Here is a 12,167-nt window from a genome sequence, read left to right as displayed (position 1 = left end):
CCAGCCTGGATCCCCCTCCAAGGGCAGAATCCCACCAGATTCCCCCTAATTACAGACAGCCATGGCAACGTCTCTTGGAGGGGGAGATGGACCAGAGGAAAGGCTGCAACATCTCTAAGCAGTCTGGGTCTTGTTTTAATTATAACGTCCTTACAATCCCAGGCTGGTTTGGGTTGGGAGGGACCTTAAAGCTCATCCCATTCCACCCCCTGCCATGGGCAGGGACACCTTCCACTATCCCAGGTTGCTCCAAGCCCCATCCAACCTGGCCTCGGAGACTTCCACCCCATGTCAAGGGCAGGGACACCTTCCACCAGAGCAGGAAATAAACTTCAGAAAACGGGAATAAAATACCCTGGTTTGAGCTAAACAGACACTTTCTGTGATCAAAGTTGGCCTCATCTCACCCTGCTCCCCTTCCTGCTTCTCTTCACACCCAGGCTGAGGCTCCTCCTGGGTGGGTTCTCTGGGAGCCGCAGCCCCGACAGGATCCGAGCAGGACTTGCTCAGTACCACCCCTCTCCTAATTAGATTAAGGAAGATGACTTTCTCCACTGGCAAATGGGCTTGTAGCCAGACAGATTTTGAAAACAAATATATCCTCAGGAGCACCTTCTCCACGCAGCAGCTCCGCAGCCCAGGCAGCACTGGCAGCCGCTGCCGTTGCCATGGAGGCCGTGCCCACTGTTCTTCCTCTCTTTTTCCTATTAAAAAAAGGGCAGTAACTGCTGCAGATCAGTAGCACAGATTTACAGGGAGCTCTCACAGGCCACAGGCACAAGGCAATATCTGACACGTGCAGCTACTGAGGGAACTTGGCTGCCTGAAGGATCTTTGTGATGGATTTCTCTCTCCCCCATTTTAGTCAAAATATTAAGATAAAAAATATGAGATTATGTCAAAAATGAAATGGAAATGTTTTAGAATGACATTTGAATTTTTAGAAGTGCTCATACTTAGTTAAAATCAAGAGTTTTAAAGCCTTATTTTGAAACTGGAGCCCCTCTGCTCTGGAGCCAGGCTGGGAGAGCTGGAGGTGTTCAACTGGAGAAGAGAAGGCTCTGGGAGACCTTAGAGCCCCTTCCAGTGCCTAAAGGGGCTCCAAGACAGCTGGAGAGGGACTTGGGACAAGGGATGGAGTGACATGACAAAGGAGAATGGCTTCCCAATGCCAGAGGGCAGGGATAGATGGGATATTGGGAAGAAATTCTTGGCTGTGAGGGTGGTGAGGCCCCTGGCACAGGTTGCCCAGAGAAGCTGTGGCTGCCCCATCCCTGGAAGTGTTCAAGGCCAGGTTGGACAGGGCTTGGAGGAACCTGGGCTAGTGAAAGGTGTCCCTGCCCATGGCAGGGGTTTGGACTGGATGAGTTTTAAGGTCAACTTTGAGGGAAGTTCCTTACTCAGCCAGGAAGCATGGTGGTGTTTTTCTGCTACTGCCAAAAAGAAGGGAGCTATAAATGTTGTTCTTCTTTGTCCTTTATCATCTCTGATGACTTAGCAGCAAGTGCTAAAAATAATTTTTCATGCTTCATCTTCAAAGTCGATGTGGTGCAATGTTTAAAAAAACCCCAAATCCTATATCCCAGTGAGAATATTACAAATATTTCAGGATCCAAATGAAACTTTCTGAAGAGGTGCTGTAGGGCTGCCAAATGTGACATTTCACACCAGCTTTTCTCTGTGAGCTCCCTCCCAGCCCTCTGCTCACAGAGATAGCAACTGAGACAGTGACACATTTCTGAGAGCAGGCTCCCCTCAAATGCTCAGGATTCACTGCACGAAGGCACGTTTTGGAAACAGTGAACTAAAACTCTTAGGAGCTGGAGAGGAAATGAAACAGTATTCTAATCCCCAGGGGAAAGTTTGTGCCATTCAGGCTTTCCCTTCACATTTCTAATGTTCAATACATCTCTAAGTCAGCAGTGGGCAGGACACAACCCAAAGCCAGAAACGGGTTTGGAGATTCCCAGGAAAACCCAACAGCAATGAAATAACAACACTGGTGTAACAAATGACTCCTACCAATCCCACTGCATGGTTATGGCCTAAGTTTAGATGTAATAAAACCTATTTGTCCTGCAAATAACATGAAATAACATACGAAAATTTTTGATTCCAAGTGAATCAAGCAGGCTTGGAATTCAGAACTCCAGGGAAACTGGAGGGACCTGAGCTTGCATGCATGTTACTTTAAATAGCCGAGTCTCATTAATATGAAATGATGTTCCCAATGCCACAAGTACAGCATTCCTTAGTAAATCTGACACACACAAGTCACAGGCAGTACTACCCACCTCAGTGCACTATCCAAACACTAAAGGTTATCTCCACAAGATACACAAAGGGCAAAATCCTCCCAGATACCCCAGGGAATGATGCTTTGAGGCTACTTCTGCATTTGTTTACACACCCAGGAGTGGATTCTGTCCCCAGTATCCAACCTGAACTTCCCCTGGCACAGCTTGAGGCTGTTTCCTCTCATCCTGTCCCTTGTTCCCTGGGAGCAGAGCTCAACCCCCACCTGGCTCCACCCTCCTTGTCAGGGAGTTGGAGAGAGCAAGAAGGTCCCTCCTGAGCCTCCTTTTCTCCAGGCTGAGACCCCCCAGCTCCCTCAGCTGCTCCTGGTGCTCCAGACCCTTTCCCAGGTGAGCAGAACCAAGAAGCTGATGCTGAACAGCTGCTCAGCAGCTTCACCACAGTCACTGAGGGAGTCCGTGGCACCAGTGAAACAGGCAAAGGCCAGCACTGGGGGCACTGGAGTTACTGGTCTGGGTGGACGAAGAGCTGGCCCTTTGGTATTTGTTTACCTACCCTGAGTTAATCAAGACAGTGCCACTGACAACACCTGCCCAAGCTCTGGAACTGCTCTGTCCCGGTGAGACTCCCTGTGCTTGGAGCTGGGGCACAGACAGAGGCTGCAACACGAGGGTTAAAATGATGCTGAACAGACAGAAGGTGCTCACAGTGCTCTTAAATCCCACCCAGAGTAACTACAAGCATTCCTAGAAACAGGGAATTCCAAGAAGTGCTGAAGAGCTAATGGATGCTGGGGAAGCTGAGGCATTGCCCGAGGGCTGGCTGGAGGCTGGAGCAATTCCACTGTTCCCAGGGCAGGGTTCATTAGTAATGCAGTTACCTGGTGTCATTTAATGTTGGCGAACAATAACATCTTCAAACTCCATCCTAAAGATGCAGCTGTTGTTCTAACAACCCCCTGGATCTTTGCTCCCTGCCTTTCACTCCCGATTTGGGGATGTACATGTACATCCATGTCTGTGCAGACAGCCCTTCCCAGGAGCTACATCTGCTCCAGAGCTCACTGACACTCCTTGATACCAGTGTGCTGATTGACACGGAAATACAAACAGAAGAACAAACATTCCTGCCTCTACAATACCTTCAGTGCCAAATGCAGTTGTTGAGTGGCTTGTTTTGAAGTGACAGCAATGATATTTTTAGCAGAGCACCTATTTCTCTGTACTTTCACATGTTTGTGCATAACATCAAGTTAACCAACAACTTGTTCCCCCTCACACAACTGTTACTGTTCTTACAGTAGAACACATCCAAACCTCAGCTCAGCTTTGGAAGGGAAAAAACCCACACAGCAGCAGAGCTCTCTGCAGCTCCCTGTGGTTGTTCCAAGGGGTTTATTCACCTTCCCATCCTCCTGTGGGTTGGGATGTGCCCTCTCTGTTGATACCAGATTCAGTCTGACCATCTCCTGCCATCTAAGGCCAGGTTGGACAGAGCTTGGAGTGACCTGGTCTAGTGGAAGATGTCCCTGCCCATGGCAGGGGTTGGGACTGGATGAACTTTAAGGTTCCTTCCAACCCACACCAGTGTGGGAACCTGCTGGTTACTGGGCACTGCTGAAGAAACTCATTTCACACACTCTCATTTCAGCTTTTCCCTTTGAACAAACAAAATAATAACAAAAAACCTCTAAAAAGCAACTTTGAGGGAAAAAGAGCATAGTTATATTTGACTTTTCTTGTGGTAACTGACACCAACCTCAGTGACCATCCCCATCCCCGTGCTCTCTGCTTTCCCAGTCTTAGCCATCTGTACCCACCTCTCACCTCCTGCAGGACAACTCCAGGAGGGCATCAAGCATGCTTTTTCTTTCCATTCCTTTTCACATCTGAGATATATCCCACTTTCTGGGTTGCTTGCTTCTCCACTATGCTTATTGCTTAATTTGTGGTTATAAAACCTTATCAGGCCAAAACCATAAGCCAATCTCAGGTGACACACTGATATTTGGTAAGAGGGGAATTAAAAAACAATTCCCAGACCAAATAAAGCACAAAATTGCCTTTGTTTAGAAAATGCTGCCTGGCAGAGCTCCCTCAGGCTGGAAGCAGGTCAGGCTGCTGGGCCTGCTGGGTGACTGACAGGTAACAAGGAGCACCTGCCAGCACTCTGCCCCTTTAACTCCTGCTAAGCCTGAGCATGTCCTAAGGGAGTAAAACATAATGACATTCCCTTCCACTGCACCTCTGCAAACCAGCAAAGTCCAGAGTTCTGGCAATGATGGTTTTGTCCCTGTAAACTGGGACTGGCAAGATATAGAATTGGAGTTTCTGCATGTGAAAATCCAGGAACCAGCCACGTGTTCAGGAAAGCTCAGAAAAAGGAGAGAAAACTAAACCCAAACATATCCCCTTGTTCAAAAAGCTTGTTTTGATTTGTCTCTGGCTGTGCTGCTAAATCATAGAATGGTGGAATTTTTATAGTTGGAAAAGACCTCTGAGATCACTGAGTCCAAATGTCCAAACCCAGATACCACCAACCACATCCTCAAGTGCCACATCTACAATTTTTTTGAACACTTCCAGGGATGGAGAATCCACCACTGCCCCTGGCAGCTGTGCAGGGTAGGACAGCCCTTTCCACAAATTTTTTTTCCCTAATGTCCAACTTGAACCTCCCGTGGCACAATTTGAGGCTGTTTCCTCTCCTCCTGTCCCTTGTTCCCTGGGAGCAGAGCCCGACCTCCCCCCCAGCTCCCCCCTCCTATCAGGGAGTTGCAGAGAGTGAGAAGGTCCCCCCTGAGCCTCCTTTTCTCCAGGCTGAGACCCCCCAGCTCTCTCATTCCCTGGGAGGTGGCAAGGACAGGGGCAGAAGACTCCAGGCTGTAGGTGCCATGAGCCACCCCTGGCCCCTCCACCACCTCTGGGCCCCCTGACCAGCACCTGGAGGGGCCTTGCATGAAACACTGAGAAAAAGGATATACAAGCAAACTGTGGAAGTGTCAAACTGTATAACGAATCTCCCACAAGCAGCATAAATAATAAATCATTGCCCTGGTGTCACAGGGCTGCCTGAGCCCCCCAGGGCCAGTCCTGCAGGCACTGCTGGGCGAGGAGAAGGCTCCCAAGGGTCCCAACAGTGCTCCAAGCTTTGGCCATGGCATCCAGCAGCTCTGGGAAAACAGCAAGGCTTGGGTTACAAAACCAAAAGCCATAACGCTTCCCTCAAGGACAGCTGGTAACATAGAGCTCAAGCAGGGAAAAGTTGGGATCCACCAGTACAGGAAGTTTTTAAGTAGCCATTAGTAGCCACACCAGAAATCACAAAAGTGCTTTGATTGGAGAGAAAGGGCTTTTAACTACTGCAGGCATTATTGGGATAGAATGGATAGATCTTGACAGTTAAGTCAGTGTGTTTTCCATTTGTTATTATTACTACAGGTCAAGAAAATAAATTTCCCTTCAAGACCATCCCATCATATCATAAACCAGTGTTACAAACCGCAACACAAGGACACCCTAAGCCCAGTGCTCAGAGGTGACAACAGGGAACATGGACAGCAACAGTGGGAACAGGCACAACAACACTGAGAGCAAATAAATCAACTCTGTGACCAGCGACTACTGAACTGATGTAATGAATGGCTGTAACAAACTTGTTGTAACACACTCTGCTCAGATCTGTAGGAATCTCAACCCTTTGCACCCCACCTTGGGCACCAAAAGGCTGGTTGTGGTTTAACTACAGCTGGGAACTCAGTCCCATGCAGCCCTTGCTCACTCGCTCTGTGGGATGGGGAGGGGAATCAGGAAGAGGTAAAACCTGTGGGTTACGAACAATTACAGTAGAAAGTAATAAGAGTAAAAATAATGATGATGAGAAGGAAACTGAGAAAGAGGAGTAAACCTCAAGAATGGCAAGTGCCACCCACTAACCCATGCCCAGCCTGTCCCCAACAGCAATCAGTGGCTCCCGGCCCACTCTCCCCAGTTTATAACCTGGACATGCCGTTCTATGCTGTGGAATATCCCTCTGGCCAGTTTGGATCAGCTGTCCTGGCCTTGCCTCCATCCTGTTCCTTGAGCCCCTCCTCGCTGGCAGAGCAAGGGATACAGAGAAGTCCTTGACCAGTGTAAGCACTGCTAAGCAACAACCAAAACATCTGTGTAGTATCCATATTATTCCCACACTAAATCCAAACACAGCCCTGTACCAGCTATCAGGCACAAAATGAACTCTGTCCCAGCCCAAACCAGGGCACTTCACTGACTTCATGTGAACATTTCCTTTGCCTGCAGTTTCCCCTGACTCTGAATGCAAACCAGAGATCCTGACTCTTCCAGCGACCACCACCCAAGTCACAGCAGCCGGACCTGACTCACTCTCCCACAATGTTCCTGTCAGCAAGCTCCAAAGTGCTCGGTGTATCCTACCACTTTCCAGGCAGGGACAGGCTTTGGACAGTGGGTGGAAGAGCTGAGCAGTGAGAGTTGTCACCTGTGTGTCCACAGCCATGCACTGTGTGTCCTGTTCCCTCTCCCTGACACATCACTGAGTACTCTAATGGTTTCTGTTGAACTGAACCATAACTGGCCTTCCCATCCAATGTTTCCCAAGAAACACTGTCAGGATAATCTGGCCTGAGTAGCAGGCAAGAAGGAATTATGATATTAGGCAATAATGAAATAATGCAAGGTGATTCATAATTTTCTTTTCCTAACAACAGAAGCAACATGTAAAGATAAAAGTGTCCCATAAATCACTGGATATTTACTGTGATGGACCAAGCCCTCAGGACTTGCTGCTCTGTCCTTGAACCAGGATAAAATCCAGATATCACATCGTGGCACACAGATCTCTGCAGTTCCCCACATTGACAAGGCTGGGGCTTTAAATGACTGTCTGCTTCAACACACAAACACGACCATATCAACTATATGTAGGGAATGTTTTGTTCTGATTTGTGTGAAAATCTGAAACAGCCTTGGAGGTAAAGAAAATCTGTGCTCTGGATATTAGATTTTACTCTGCCTTCAAGCTTCTTATTACCTTTCTTTGCTATTATTGCTCTACAGATAAAGTAAGAAAATCTCATATCCGAGAACGAACCCTGTTGCTACAGAAAGACAACATTATGGAACATTTTGATGGAACTTCAAAGTCTAGTGTTGTCCTGCACTGTGAGCACCAGTTACTGTTTGGAAAACACCTTCTGGTTCAGTTTTATCCAAAAGGAATCCAGATTGTGGATGCTGAGGCCACACCATCACTCAAACCAGAATGCAAATGGGCATCCTCAAGAGATTTGCTTTAACAGCACCATCCTCATCCAAACCAGACACGTTCTCGTTACAAACCATGGCTGCAATTAATTTGTTATGGAAGTAGCTGGAAAAGTAATCCAATATCAAGTGAATAGAATCATTGTTTTAGTAAAGAATTAGTTAACATGCAGCAAACCCTTGTCAGGAGGGCCATGGGAATATTCCTGTAAGAGTCCTGCTAGAAGTTGGTGTGAATCAGTAAATCTTCAGCCGCTTCAGGTATTTGGCAAAGTTGTCCCTTTGGGCACATCCCGAGGCCCTGCGGGCAATAGGATTTCTGACACTGTCTCAGTGGCATCAGAATCAGGGCTTTGTGTGCAATTTCTGTTTAATTAAACCCCATTAATAAGGAGTTTGGTGCAGATTTACATCCAGTAAATATCGTCTGTGCCATCTGGAGTCCATTAATTCTGTCCCTACCATCCGGATGTGCCAGGGAACACAGGGATTACACAACCAGGGGTCATGGGAGACATAACAGCAGTCAGCCAAAAGAGGAGATGGTTTTTAGTGCTAAAAGCCTGAGTTGAACCAATTACCCCTGTTCTGATTCTCAAAGGGCCCAACCAGAGAAACAAGGGTGGCCACAGAGTGATGGCCAGTCAGAGCAGCTTCCCACCCCACAGCCTCGCACTGCTCACATCCACACCAAGCTGCTCCCAGGGGATAAATTCTGGCTGTGACTATGACTAAACCAGTGCACAACATCCAACACTTGGGCAGTAGCTTTCCAGACCAGCTGCAGTTCTCAGTTAGTCCTGAGACATCAGGTTGCCCAGAGAAGTTGTGGCTGCCCCATCCCTGGAAGTGTCCAAGGCCAAGTTGGATGGGGCTTGAAGCAACCTGGGATAGTGGAAGGTGTCCCTGCCCAGGGACAGGGGGTGGGATTGGATGGGCTTTAAGGTCCCTTCCTACCCAAACCATTCCATGATTCTATGGTTCTCTGTTCCCATCCCAATGAGCTGCATCCCATTCCCATCCCAGCCTGCAGCCCCTCACCAACCAGCTGGGCTCCAGGCTGGGAAAGCTGAACTGGAGCCAGCAACAGGGGAAAACTAGAACCAGAAACATTAGTTCAAAGGATAGAAAAGACACTCTCTGAGCTTAAACTGACTCTTCTTAAGCTTCCCCATTTGCACATGACCTTGTCAAGGTTGAATGACCACAGCACCAATGCAATAGCTCAAACCCGGATATCCATGGGATTTAAGGGAAGCCAACACTTCACACCCTGCTGCTGGCATGTGTGTTTGAAGAAACTAATTTTGTCCTCCAGACATTCTCCCAAGCCTTCACTAACTCTCTTTTCTCAGGCACTGCCTCTGCTTTTACAGAGGGTCCCTCTGGGGGATTATAGGAAGCTCCACAAATAAAATGTATTGAACCCTCCTCTCGATTCTGCACCACCAGTGAATAACAAGTCCCTGATCACATGTGCCTGGAAATAACCATCTGTGGATCTGCACTGAACTGATTTTAAAAATTCTAGCAGGATGTCATTCTCCATTAGAATCATTTCTACAGCACTATATTAAATTCCTGAGATCTTTTGAGGTTTATCTGACTACAGCACACTTGCCTGTAATTGCCAAAGGAAAATCAGGAATTACCTTTCCAGGTTTAATGAGTATTCTGCCACTAATAGTATCCAACACTTGATGCTCTAGGGGCAAGCTCCCTTTCCCTTTGCATGCAGATACACGTGGGCAAATAAAGACAGGATCACAGGAGTGATTTAATTTGGAATTCTGATGTATTGGCTAATATTTGGCTGCTTTTGCCATGAATACATTAGTACAAATGCTGTTATGTGTCTTAAAATTGCTCACTCCCAGAGTAGCTGGATGGGTTCAAATCCTACATCACAGTCAACTGGCACATATAAAATTTTTAGAACTTGCTTTTTTAATTATTTTTTCCATTTAAGCTGAACCTCTGCTGCTGATCATACATGAAGAGCTGCACTGCAGAAGGTGACAAGATGAGAACATATGTTTTAAGGGCAAGTGTTAACACAGATTATTATTTAAAGGCCTTCACTTGGTAACATTCATTTGCTGATGCTACTTTGAATTCAAGTCATCTGCAATAAAAAGTAATATTTTAGAGATGCATTTTGGAAGCAAAAAGAGAAAAAAAAAAGTGAAGCAAAGTTTTACTCTTCATGTAAACTGACAGTGCTCTGGGAAACTTGGTGAAACTTCACCATGTGGGAGGTGTTGACAACTGAGCGTGTAATAAGTGAAGGATTTACAAGCACACAGTGCCACAAATATATCCCAGACTGGTATTTGTCAAGACAACCAATGGGCCTTCAGCACATTCTTTAAAGCCTTATTAAAATGGGGTCTTATTCTCTCCATCAGGGCCCTGGTGACAAATGCACCTTCCTCTGGTCAGGGCATTCTTGTGGCGTTGTACTGGTGTCATTGGCCTTTAATCACCACTACAAACATTAAGATTCCTGAAGTCTGATATTTGCTGGTTACAAGTCAGAAAGCTGCCAAGAGTCAGCACAAACCAGACAGAAATTCCACTGCAAAGGTAAAGTATTTAGACAGTCCCTATGAAACTCTCAATTTCTGAGCATATTTTAAGCATCCACCAAGCACTTGCATGCACAGAGAGGAGCCAAAGGGGGCAGGACAAGGATGCTGCATGTCAGCTGAGAGCACAGGCTTAAGCTGTGAGCGTCTCCTGCCAGGAAATTATTATTTTGTACCACACGCATCTCTCTAGAAGTATCACAATGTGAGAAATAACAGGCAAAAGCCAACCCCACTCCAATGTGCTTTCTAATTTCTGTCTGTATTTTAAACAGCGTCAGTAGAGGCATCACATGAACTGCAAGGAAAAGGAATGTGGATGAGATAAATGACATCTAAATCCACTGAGGGAGCGAGCAGCTGGGAAAGAAAAATAAAGAAGTTTCTTTTTTTAACCTAACAGGTTAAACAGCACAGAGTAGAATCATAATCCCAGACTTCTTTGTGGGAACTGGTTGTGAGGGAACTTAAAGCTCAACCTGTACCACCCCCCGCCATGGGCAGGGACACCTCCCACTAGACCAGGTTGCTCCAAGCCCCATCCAACCTGGCCTGGAACACTTCCAGGGATGGAGAGTGATTTCCTGACAGGTATAGGATTGTAATGGGAAGCAGTTCTGAGACACGCAGTCGATGGAGTTCAGCAAACAGGAACTACTCAAATCAGTTCCTTGGTGAGCACAGAGACAGATTATTTGTTACAGCAATTCATCATCACATGTATTACCCCAAACACCAACATCTACAGCTGCAGAGGAGATTTATCAGCAATCACAGGCCCTGGCATTTCAACTCCATCACACACGACAGAGCTGCTGTGAGATTCTGAGGAATAAACAGAGCAGGAAGGTACAGCGGAGACCCAGTGCCAGGCAGAGCCATCCCCTTCCTGGCATCCAAGGGCAAAGCTTTGCAAATCAGAGCCGTGGTTATAACCACACCGAAGGGAAGGGGGTGGAATAACCCCAAATATAGAATGCAAAACAGCACATTTGAAAATGGGTCCTACAAAGCCTTTAGGCAGCAGATGGGTCATATGTAACACATCTATATGTCTATATATCTATATATCTCTCTCTATATAACACACATTATGTCCATATCTATAGATGCATAAACACATACAGGCACTGATAAACACATGTAGGCACATATAAACACATACAGGCATTAATTAATGAGCACGGGTAGGCACTGACTAATGAGCACAGGTAGGCGCTAATTAATGAGCACAGGTAGGATCTAACGTCGCTCCATCCTGCTGCACAGAGGGAGCATCAGCCCCTGCCTGCAGTGCACTTCAGATAAAACCTGTAGGTTGCTCTCAGCAGACGCATTTAAAGGGATTTTTACAATTCACTCTGCAAAAGGCTAAAAAAAATAATCTATCCCTGCTGAATATGACTCTATTTTCCCCCTCCGTCCTCTGAACAGTGGGCTCGGATTAGGAGTGATGCATCCATCGGTCCGGGGAAGCACTGAGAGGACAGAGAAGGAAAAGAAAATAAAAAATAATAAACAACAACCAACCCCAGAGTAAGGTGTGCTCACCCGCCGCGGATCCGAGCAGTGCGGAGCTAAGGGCAGGTTTCCCGGGCAGGCTGCGCGGTGCGGGCGCTCCGGGCCGGCGGGATGCGCTCCGTGCCAGCAGCCTCAGCCATTGCGGAGTCACTGCAGCTCCGGCAGCACGTCAGCACCGCTCCCGGCTCCAGAGCCCTCCCTTCCCGGAGCCAGCCGAGGATGCTGCGGGAAACCCGCTCCTCCGCCGCTCAGGGCCCCGCGCACCGGGATGAGCTCGCAAGGATTGGCATTTCCAGCTTAATTATGCAGCCAAAGCTTTGCATCCAGCACGGCTGGAATCTGCACGGAGCTGCTCCTGGAGCAGGGCTGAATTACTAAAAAGGGGTAGGGAGAGACTGAAGGATATTTGGATTTAAAAACAGATACCAGCCTTTGCACTTCATCCTAGAAAAGGGGATGGGATCAAGTTATAAAATCATGGAATCACAAACTGGTTTGGATATGGAGGGACCTTAAACCT

General features: G+C 47.2%; 1 protein-coding gene across 1 annotated transcript in view; it reads right to left on the bottom strand.

Moving 5' to 3' along the window:
- JAKMIP3 (Janus kinase and microtubule interacting protein 3) overlaps nt 1–11,793 on the bottom strand; it is a 68,364-nt gene extending 56,571 nt beyond the window's left edge. Inside the window, exon 1 of the mRNA XM_051801073.1 lies at nt 11,678–11,793. The gene's annotated coding sequence lies outside the window, so the exon portion shown is untranslated. The remainder of the gene's footprint in view (nt 1–11,677) is intronic.
- Between the last annotated feature and the right edge of the window lie 374 nt (nt 11,794–12,167).

Source organism: Manacus candei, unplaced genomic scaffold (genome assembly GCF_025592945.1).
Source record: "Manacus candei isolate 608988 ecotype Guabito, Panama unplaced genomic scaffold, ASM2559294v1 h1tg000050l, whole genome shotgun sequence".
In the NCBI taxonomy this organism is placed as follows: Eukaryota; Metazoa; Chordata; class Aves; order Passeriformes; family Pipridae; genus Manacus; species Manacus candei.
The sequence above is the reverse complement of the archived record's forward strand: the minus strand, read 5'-3'. Positions and strand labels throughout refer to the sequence as shown.